The following is a 9,235-nucleotide window of genomic DNA, read 5'->3' on the forward strand; positions in this document are numbered from 1 at the left end:
TTTGTCCCTCTCGTTCCCAAGACTACTTCGCGGAAAGTGGGTCCTGTGACCCTTGCACCTGTCTTTTCCAACACTGTTTCCCCTTCGCGCCTACCACTGTCGGGGTCGATGCCCCATTGTTGCCGCTGTCGCTTGCTACCTTTGCTGGCATGGCTACCTTTGCTAATCCCTCCTCGGCTGACTTAAGCCTTTCCGCCATAGCCATCGTTTTTTCCCGCTCTGTCGCTACCGCTTTCCTCCAGCTCGGAGATTCTCACCATGAGCTCATTTCTGGGCGGCCATCATTATTTCCATTTTCGCCTCTAACTCGCATTGCTTACCTTGCGTCAGCTGTCTTCTCGTCGCTCATCCTCACAAACCTCTATTTTCCGCCCCATTCCGCATCCTGAACCTTTACGGTCTTTTTGACCATGGCTATAGATCGTTCCACGGTGGATTAGATACACTTAAGCCAAATGATATCACAAAACTCCGCAAGTACGTTATACGTCAAAGCACCTGTGCACCTTTCAGCCACGTGGTGGCCGACAACAACTAATATTAAAAAAAAAAAACACCCGAGGCGAACACCCGAGGCGACTGTCACACCACTTTGTACCACAGTACAAATTGTAAGCTCTATTAAGCTGCAATCTAGTGGATTAACTAAAAAAACAAGCTCGAATCATGCAAAAAAAAAAAAAACCTTATCTGACGCTGTCATTCCGGAGCCCACGAAAAACCGTCCGTCCTCTAGCAGCACCAAACTGCCTCCACCGAGGCAGTTGCGCCATCTGTGGGTGTATCTGGGAACCGGAGCGTGACATGCGACACGGACACTCATCTGTCGTCAGGCTCAGCCCTAGAACAGCTCCGGCTGTTAAAAAAAAAGTGAAGCAAGAGATGTTGACGTTCTTGCACATGGTTGCTCGACCTGATGCGGCTGGCTGGCTCGGTATGATGTGCATGCTAATGGTGCGAAGTAGTGTGTTTGACTAAGGGTAGAACTCTAAAAAACGGGATCGTGCTTCGCACTTGAACAAAATGCCCCACGTGTATCCAGAATACATACCTATCATTTAAAAAACGACATGCAAAGGAAAGGGAAGTGAGGCTATTGTAAACCACCGGCGCCTCTAGCGTTTAACGCCCACTTCGCATGCTATGAAGTGACATCATCTTGATCGTCTCACTGCGTTCCAGTGATCGATGACGGGCGATTGTTATATGAAAAGACGTGGCCACATAGTAGCACAGTGGATTCGTCGAAAGTTTCCACTCCATTATCCGGAGTTTACGAAGTGTATTCGGCATTTCCCGTAGCATTTCTTTCCGTTTTCTTTTTCTTATTCAGAATCAAAGGGGAGTATCACAGCCGTTTTTAGCGGCACTCAAAGGCCGGTGATACTCACGTGCTTTATCAGCAAAGCAGCTTCCGCCGTAGACTCAATTTTGTTTTTTGCTTTGAAACATACTCACCTACAATTTTAAGATAAAGGTTATCTCGCACACTGTTTAATTATTCTGTTGAATAGAGGGGTGAGAAAAAAAGGAGACGCGGTGAATGCGCGCGCGTGGGCCTACACCAGATAACAAATCTTCGCTGGAAAAGCACGGTTTTCTTGCTGTCTGGCTTGAATAAATATGGCGATACATAAAAAAAAAAACAGCAAATCAGTTTAGAGTGGTAGGGCATTCCTTCAAAACTCTATTCATGTATTCATTGATTTTGTAGCAATACGTTTATTAGTAAGAAACTGTGTAATGATAAATACCCGATACTCATACGAAGGCTGTTGGGGATAAGGCTAGCGAAGACAGAAAAATTGCTTCAACCTGTGTGGCCGGTGCCAGAGCAAGTAGTCAAACGAGGCGCAGTGAACAAAAAGCGCCATGAAACGGATTTCAATGATCGTCATCCATCACCGTCACCTCGTGCCATTCGACAGTACGAATGCTCCGAGTGTGACCGAAGCCCTAACCCGCGCAGGAGACTGAAAATAGTGCTTGCTCCAAGCTGCCGCTACTGACGAACAGACCAGCGGCAACGAGCCGCTGACGGTAGCGATCCTGTGGGTCGCACGACAAGCGGTCTCAAAGTTGTGCCACCCGGACTAGTTGAACTTGTAGCGTGTGTGGCGTGCTCTTCACTCAGAAAGGAGGAGTTGTCGTGGTCGGTAATAGTGAGCCGCAGTGCGGACTTAATGGTTGGCGCCATCTGTCCTTTTCCGACACGTCAGCGTTTTATGTAAATAATGTTAGTATTCGGTTCTGGTCTCGAATGGCTGGTCGCCTCTTATCTCGCTCCCGGCTCGGCCTCTTTAAGATTACTGTCATCGTACCCCACGTCTCGACAATATTGCCTGGAATAGAAAAAAGCGAGAAAGTAAGGAGTGACGGCACTAACGTAACGCATTCAGTCAAAGATGTCTGCACAGGGCGCTGCTCAAGAAACACAAGAGCTTCTCTCGAATGCGTTGTAATTGAACGGCGGGCTCTGTGTTAAAGCAGCGTCGTCATACGTCATCGAAAATGCTTTGAAGTTTCCAAGGTGAAGTGGGAGACGCATTTGTTGCTTTTGACACGCGCAAGAAGAAACATTTAGTCGCTGCAGAACTGAAGTACAATAGAAAGGAAACAGCGACAGGTCGCTACTACTTGCACCAAGCGGCCCAAAGCGCTGCAATGCACTAGCAGAAGCCGGCGAAATAATCAATACAGTGAATCAGGAGACGACAACAGATGAAAACGGAGCGCGAATAAAAAAAAAAGAAGACCAAACAGAAGACAGAAGGAGAATCAGTCTTCATGAAGCTCTATGACAGTGATTTGCTTTTAGACTCAAATAAGATGAACGGTTTTTAAGCTGTGTACGCTACACTTTCAAACGTTTTCAACTTCTTGTTGTAGATTTTCTCTATTTTACCGCGACACAGCACTCTTCTTAGCCAACGTATACTCTAAGAAGGCTTGCTCAACCACTTCGTCGACTTGATATGTTTAAGTTCTAAGTATATATCAGTGGGGCTACGAATATCGGTGTATAAACATGAAGCCGAAAATATTTTTTAAGTTTTGAAGCACTGCTACGAAGAGCAAGAGATGCAAGAAGACGGGAAGCTTCGCGTAAGAAAGCAAAGAAGCCACTGCGGCGCATTGACCGCGTTAGCTGTTTTTACGTTGCACAATTTTAATATTGATTTCAACATTCGATTTCAAGATCGAAGCCTGCTTTTCGGATTTCTTAACCAGTAGAACATACTGAATAAGGCCGCAGTGAAACTCAGTAGCAGTTCATCCCACGGTATCCTTTTCATTCGAAAGCCACAGAAAGGCAAGACGAGACGACGAGACAGCGTCTTGGAAAGCGAACATACTGCGTTCGACGTTCATCTCGCTAGCGTGTTGTGCTTCTCTTGTCCTGTTCCTCGCAGATAAACTGTTCTGAGTTTACAGAATCGAAGAAGAAACGTGGCTTTTGAAAGGTGGGTTAAAGCTTCGAAACTACTGGAAACCGAAACAAATGTCAAAAAAGAACATGTGATGGAATTATTGAATTTTAGAGAACATGTAAGTGTCCAAAGTGAAAAAAAAAATAGGCTACTAAAAAAAAGGCCGCGGCTGGAATTTCCACGAATCGACTGCTGAAATATGACCCAGGCTAAAGCGCGCGGTCAGTAATTAAAAAAAAAAAGAAAAGTAGAAACGAATTATTTGAAAAATGTAGCAAAGATGAATGAATCAGAGGTGGATCGCAAACAAGGACAGGATTGAAAGAAAACAACTGATCCCGGGCGTGCTTCACCGCCTAACTTGATTCGCCATAGTTTGAGGCAGCATGCTGAACTGGCGTACTTACCTTTCGTTCGTCTTTCTCACTTTCGAGAAATTTTGTTCTCCGATTCCTCTTGCCTCCGTTGTTTTCAGCGTCGAGTCCGGAAATAAAAAGGTGTGTTCGATTCTCGCAGATTGCGTAAGAAGTCTCTGCGGTTTTCACGGAGCGGATTCCTTCCGGGAAGAGCCGGGTAGGGCCCAGTTGGTTGTGGATAGCTGAATTTCACAGCGCGCAACTAAGACACACACAAATAAAAATCACAAAGTTCCTAATCCATCTTCTTCGTCTTCTTTTCTTCTCAGTCGATGTATTGATCTTCCCTCGCCCCCTTCCGAACGCTTTCTGTACCTAACGTGGTTTCGCACTGCCTCCAAGATCGGAGGCATTGCGAGCGTTCTGCAACTCACCTGGTTTCGCACTGCCTCCGTGATTGGCCCTCCTTTGATCAAGCGACGATGTCATGTGATGACGTCATCCACAAATATTGACGATTAGTGACGTCATCACGTGATGATAGTGTTTCTTTATCACTCGTGCTGACGCCGCCGACGCCGACGATCAATTTTGGCGTTTGACGAGGCATCTAAACATTTCGCCTTAAAACGACGCAGGAAGAAGCACAAGTGAAGAGGACAAGCGGCAACTAAGAACTGTTGCGTTTTTTTTTTTTTTTCACGAAATCATGACGAATACCAGCACAAAGAATGAGGGGAAAACAAATATCACGCATGCGCGAATTACACCTCAGGCTAGAAGCCGCAGTTGGCACTCACGTGTCCAGAGGTCTCCTATCTACGAGGCTTTGAATGAATGAGGCTTGGTCGTCTTTTAGTGAAACTGACGGTGCGCTAACACACGCATCAACGCCAGTTGGGCACATCGTGAAGGCTTCGATTATTTCTTTTTCTGTGTGACCTGTAGGTTGCGATACAATCGTGGTGCATTGGAATATCGGCGGACAATAACACCTGCTGCAATGAGTAGCGTTGTTTCCAGGCATGGGCGTGCGCAGGGTTCTCTATTAGGGGGAACGGGGGCAAGTTTCAATGCAGCCCCCCCTTCCCCCCCCCCCTTCCCCCGTTGGTCGAGTCCGAAAGAAAACAGGCTCCTCAACGGATACAAGAATGAAAATGAAGCGATGACGTGGTTCTAACAACGGCCTGCCATTGATCCCCGGCATTCAAGGGTGAAGGTGGGAAGTAAACAGATCACTGCATGCAACACCAGGGCTCCTTGGTCTCTATTATCGTCAAAATACATGCGTAGTCATAAAACTGAGCATTAAAAAATGACGTCAAAGGTGCGACTTGAGTAAAGGTTTGGGACAGAATTGGCGCCCCCTTTAGATAATTAGGGGGAGCGGATGCTTCCCCTCCCTCTCTCCCACCTGGCCCCCTCATGTGCACGCCTCATGTGCACGCCTATGTTTCCAATAAGGTTGGATACGTGGGCTTGTTGTTAGCGCTGTGTGTCGTCGTACGTTTCTTTCTGGTGTCCGTTTCATTTGCCAGGCTACAATGAAGTCTACGTTTCGAGGGTGACTCTGCTTACAGTTATAGTTACGCTCGCGCAGTCGTGTGTAATGCACCTACCACCGTCGAACTCTAATGTACGGATCAAGTGATTCGCATATTTATACGTGGCATATCATAAATCCCGCGGTAGCCTGGGGCGGTGCGGGCCGTCCGAGTCTCCTGAAGGAGAAAATGGGGCCAGGAGAGGCGGGTGAGGAGATGTAAGTGTAGACGGGTCTTAATATGGCGAAGGTTGCGACAGTTTCGCTGCAAAATCTAGAGATCCTTTCCACACGCCATCTCAGTGTAGGGGCGGAGGCGTTTGCGTGAGCACGTTCCTTCTCTTTCTTTTTTCCGGAGGGAGCGACTCTTGCAGAGTGTTCAGCATAGAAGTGAAGGATTCCGATTGCTTGGATTGGGTTTCGAGGGTGGTGAGAATCCGGACAATCGAAGTTTCCAGTTGAACCAAGCGAGTGTGGTGCACGGTGGTGGTGGTTTCGACCATGTCAGCCTGTTTGGCTACATGGAAGTCGGAGGTCGAGGTGGCGAGCGTTGCAAGTTGCCTCTTTAGCTCCGTGAGTCGGGAGGTAAGAGAGGACGTGGTGGTTTCAAGGGTCTGCGTTAGAGCGTGGATTTTCTGTTGTAACTCATCAGAGACGCGCTGTTGCTCGTGCTTTTTGCGCTCCGGCATTGCGAGCCGGAGATCAGGGTTATCGCTGGTAGTACTACAGTAGTGGTTTTCCACCTGCCGACCATCGTACTCACATTACAGCCAATGCTTTGGTGGTAGATTAAATGATGTCGCGTTTATATCATTAGTTGGCAAAGTGCCACCCCTAGTAGATCAACTGAAATAAATCTGAAAAAGAGCAACAGTTCTTCTCGGCTCCGGAGTTCGAAGCCTGAGATAGAGCAGTGTTTTGATTTACCTGGGTATCCATTTGTTTACCTATGTTATCTGTAACATACAGTCATCACTACTTTCAACAACTACTGACGATGTTGAGGCCTGCATTAAACCTAATAGAGCATGAGAAAAGAAATGTCGAGAATATCTAGTTCTTGTAAAATGTTTTCGTGCAGTTAAAACGAACTTCTTGCCCTGCGTGGTAGTAAACTTATATTGATATCTTCTTTATCCAAATAAACGTTCTAAATATGCTTGATTTGCGTTATAATGTTACGGCAGCAGATCAAGCTAATGTGCCTAAGGTCGTTCTAAATTACATAAAGCGATAACCCGATACTCATTAGGTAGAATAGCTCCACTTCGTCGGATGGCGGTTTGAGTAGCTGCGTTGTAAGATCAAGCTAAATTCACAAGGAACATGTCAGTAAGAATGTCTTCTCATTAGCTAAATGAAAATGCGCACAGCAATGTCGCCGCTCTTGGGGGCGTTGTTTTAAGAGCGCAGTAAAAGAAGCAAGCTGTCTGCTGGCCGAGGGAAAAGAAATGGCGTCATGAATAAGAAAGCAACTCGGTGGTGCTTCCTGCTCCTACTCGGATGTGAAGCTGATGTTCACCTGCCTCAGTCTTAACGAGCCGTGAATTAGATAGGCGATCAAAGGGGACACGAACATGCAGAGAAGGCATTAGATACGGGCCAACTCCGGTGCGCCTGTTCAAGCGCACCTGTAACACAGTAATGGTCTCATTAGGCAGCAGCCATATGACTCGCAATTGCATCAGCTCAATTAAAAGTAAATAGCAATTGTCGAGAACGAAGGCATCACCGGCCGACAGTTAGGTTCTTGTACATTTACAGAGTTAAACAGCGATGTCCAAATGAATGAAACAATGATGCTGTTAGAAGCCAAGTTTACAGTGCTTTGATTTTTTTTCGTTAGAACAGGTAAAAGGGAAATGATATCAGGTAGTGCGCTATGCAGAACGATCTCGCTTTTCAGCACTGCTCTCTGTATCAACGTGTCAACTTCGTGTCTGCTTCTCACACAAAGGCAGGTGTTGAATATATTAAACATTGGCCTTCACTTGGCAACTTGTCAGAGTTAATGCATATACTTATATATAGTAACCAATCATGTAGATCTTTTTTTCATGCATTCAGCAACATGTAGCGCGCGTCCCCTCACGAGTCCAAGTATGCGTGTTTGCATTCATTGAGTTTACCCTAGCTCAGACATTTAGTAGGCTGGGCGACTACCGTAGCATGCCAATGAACAGTATAATAGTTTTGGTTGGCGTTTTATCTTGAACAAGAACACGCGCCCCATAGCTTTCGCCATTGATCGAAAAAAATCGCTTTCGGCTGTCTAACACGAGCAGTGCAATCGGTTCCGTTTAATGACTATGTAATGATAGAAAGGCAAAAGACTGTAAGCCCGAACAAACGGCCTGATGCTGTGAATATAACGAGGAAATAACATTACCGCTTAGTGTTCGCCTTATTTGCAACATAGGGCCTTTAAAGTCCCTCCTTAGGCAGTTTAGAAGTTAAAGTTGTTCTAGCCACGTGGCCATTATATCAGTAGGAGGATAGAAAAAAAAACATGGCTGATCCCTCCGTCACAGGAATAGGTATAACACGAAAGTGAAACGTGTATTCACAGAGGTAGTTGAGCGTTTATTAACGCGATAGCGTTAAAGAGCTCGTATCGCAGAAATTCCGCTGTCGGCGTCGGCACCGTTGGTTGTGAGCGAAAAATCATCATCTTGTCCGTGACCGAAAAATCGAAAAAGCTGCAAATAAAATAAATAATAAAAATATTGGGTCCGGGTGAGAATCGAACCCAGGCCGTCTGCGTGGCAAGCAGGTGTTCTGCCACACAGCCACGCCTCTTTTTTTTTTTTTTGTCTTTATTGCAGGGCTTCAGTTTTCAACCGTGAGAAGAGAGTACATCCTGTCTACAATTGTTTCATGTGCAACAGCAATTCCATGCGAGGTACCCAATCGGGTACATCCTTTTGCATTTTTTGCAATTCAAGAAACGAAGTCAGCGTCTCACAAAAGTAATCTATGGCTCGCCGAGCGTCAACATCAGCGTTACGTACAGCCATTCGGGACCCCCAAATGCTGTAAAGCGCCAATAACATTGTGATATCATAAGGAAATCCATCATCATTTTCAATCATCAAATACCTTATGCCCTGTGCGTCCAATGGGAAATCTTTCTTTAGTGTCCTTTGCAGGACGTCCCAGAAGAACACCCCGTCCCAGCATTCCAGAAAGACATGCTCAATGGTTTCTGGTTTGCGACATAAAAAGCACTGGTCACCCCACGGAACGAACAACCCCTTTTCAGACAACCACGTCTTAACTGGCAAGACACCAGCATGAAGCTTAAAGAAGAAAGTTTTAACCCCCGGACGCACAGGCATGCCTTTTACGCGTTTTAGCACCGTAAAAAGTTATATAAAGACTTATGTGATGTTGTTCTCCCCATTCCCTTGTACCGCTCTCAGTACTGTGGTGGAAAATGGAGCACAGCCACGCCTCTGCTTTGATGATTCCGAAAAATACGCGTCTTGTATACAAGTGTCACAGTACGAGATGTAATATCGCAGTAATATTGCGTGGTAGAAGCGTACATTGCCATCGCGCGTCACACCATGTCAATATCATAACGACTTTGTGGTTTAAAGACAGCCACTGCGCGTATTCTACTGCGCGTATTCCTTTAAGACCACGTAGTGGGTGCATCGCAACTTCGAAAACGTTTCTCGCGCATAATTGCCCCCTGGTTTAAAGCATGCTACCCATTACATAAGGCACACACCTTAGTGCGCGCATTCTGTTAAACACTCGTAGCGTTCGAAGTGCGCACTAGGGGCAGGATATCCCTATCGCGTTCAACTCTTAAAGGCGAAGCTTAAGCGTCCCTCCAATTTTTGTGCATTGTTTCGCCGCAAGGGCGAAGCAATGAACGCGATTCCAACGAACTGGAA

This window comes from Rhipicephalus sanguineus, chromosome 6, assembly GCF_013339695.2.
Source record: "Rhipicephalus sanguineus isolate Rsan-2018 chromosome 6, BIME_Rsan_1.4, whole genome shotgun sequence".
NCBI lineage: Eukaryota > Metazoa > Arthropoda > Arachnida > Ixodida > Ixodidae > Rhipicephalus > Rhipicephalus sanguineus.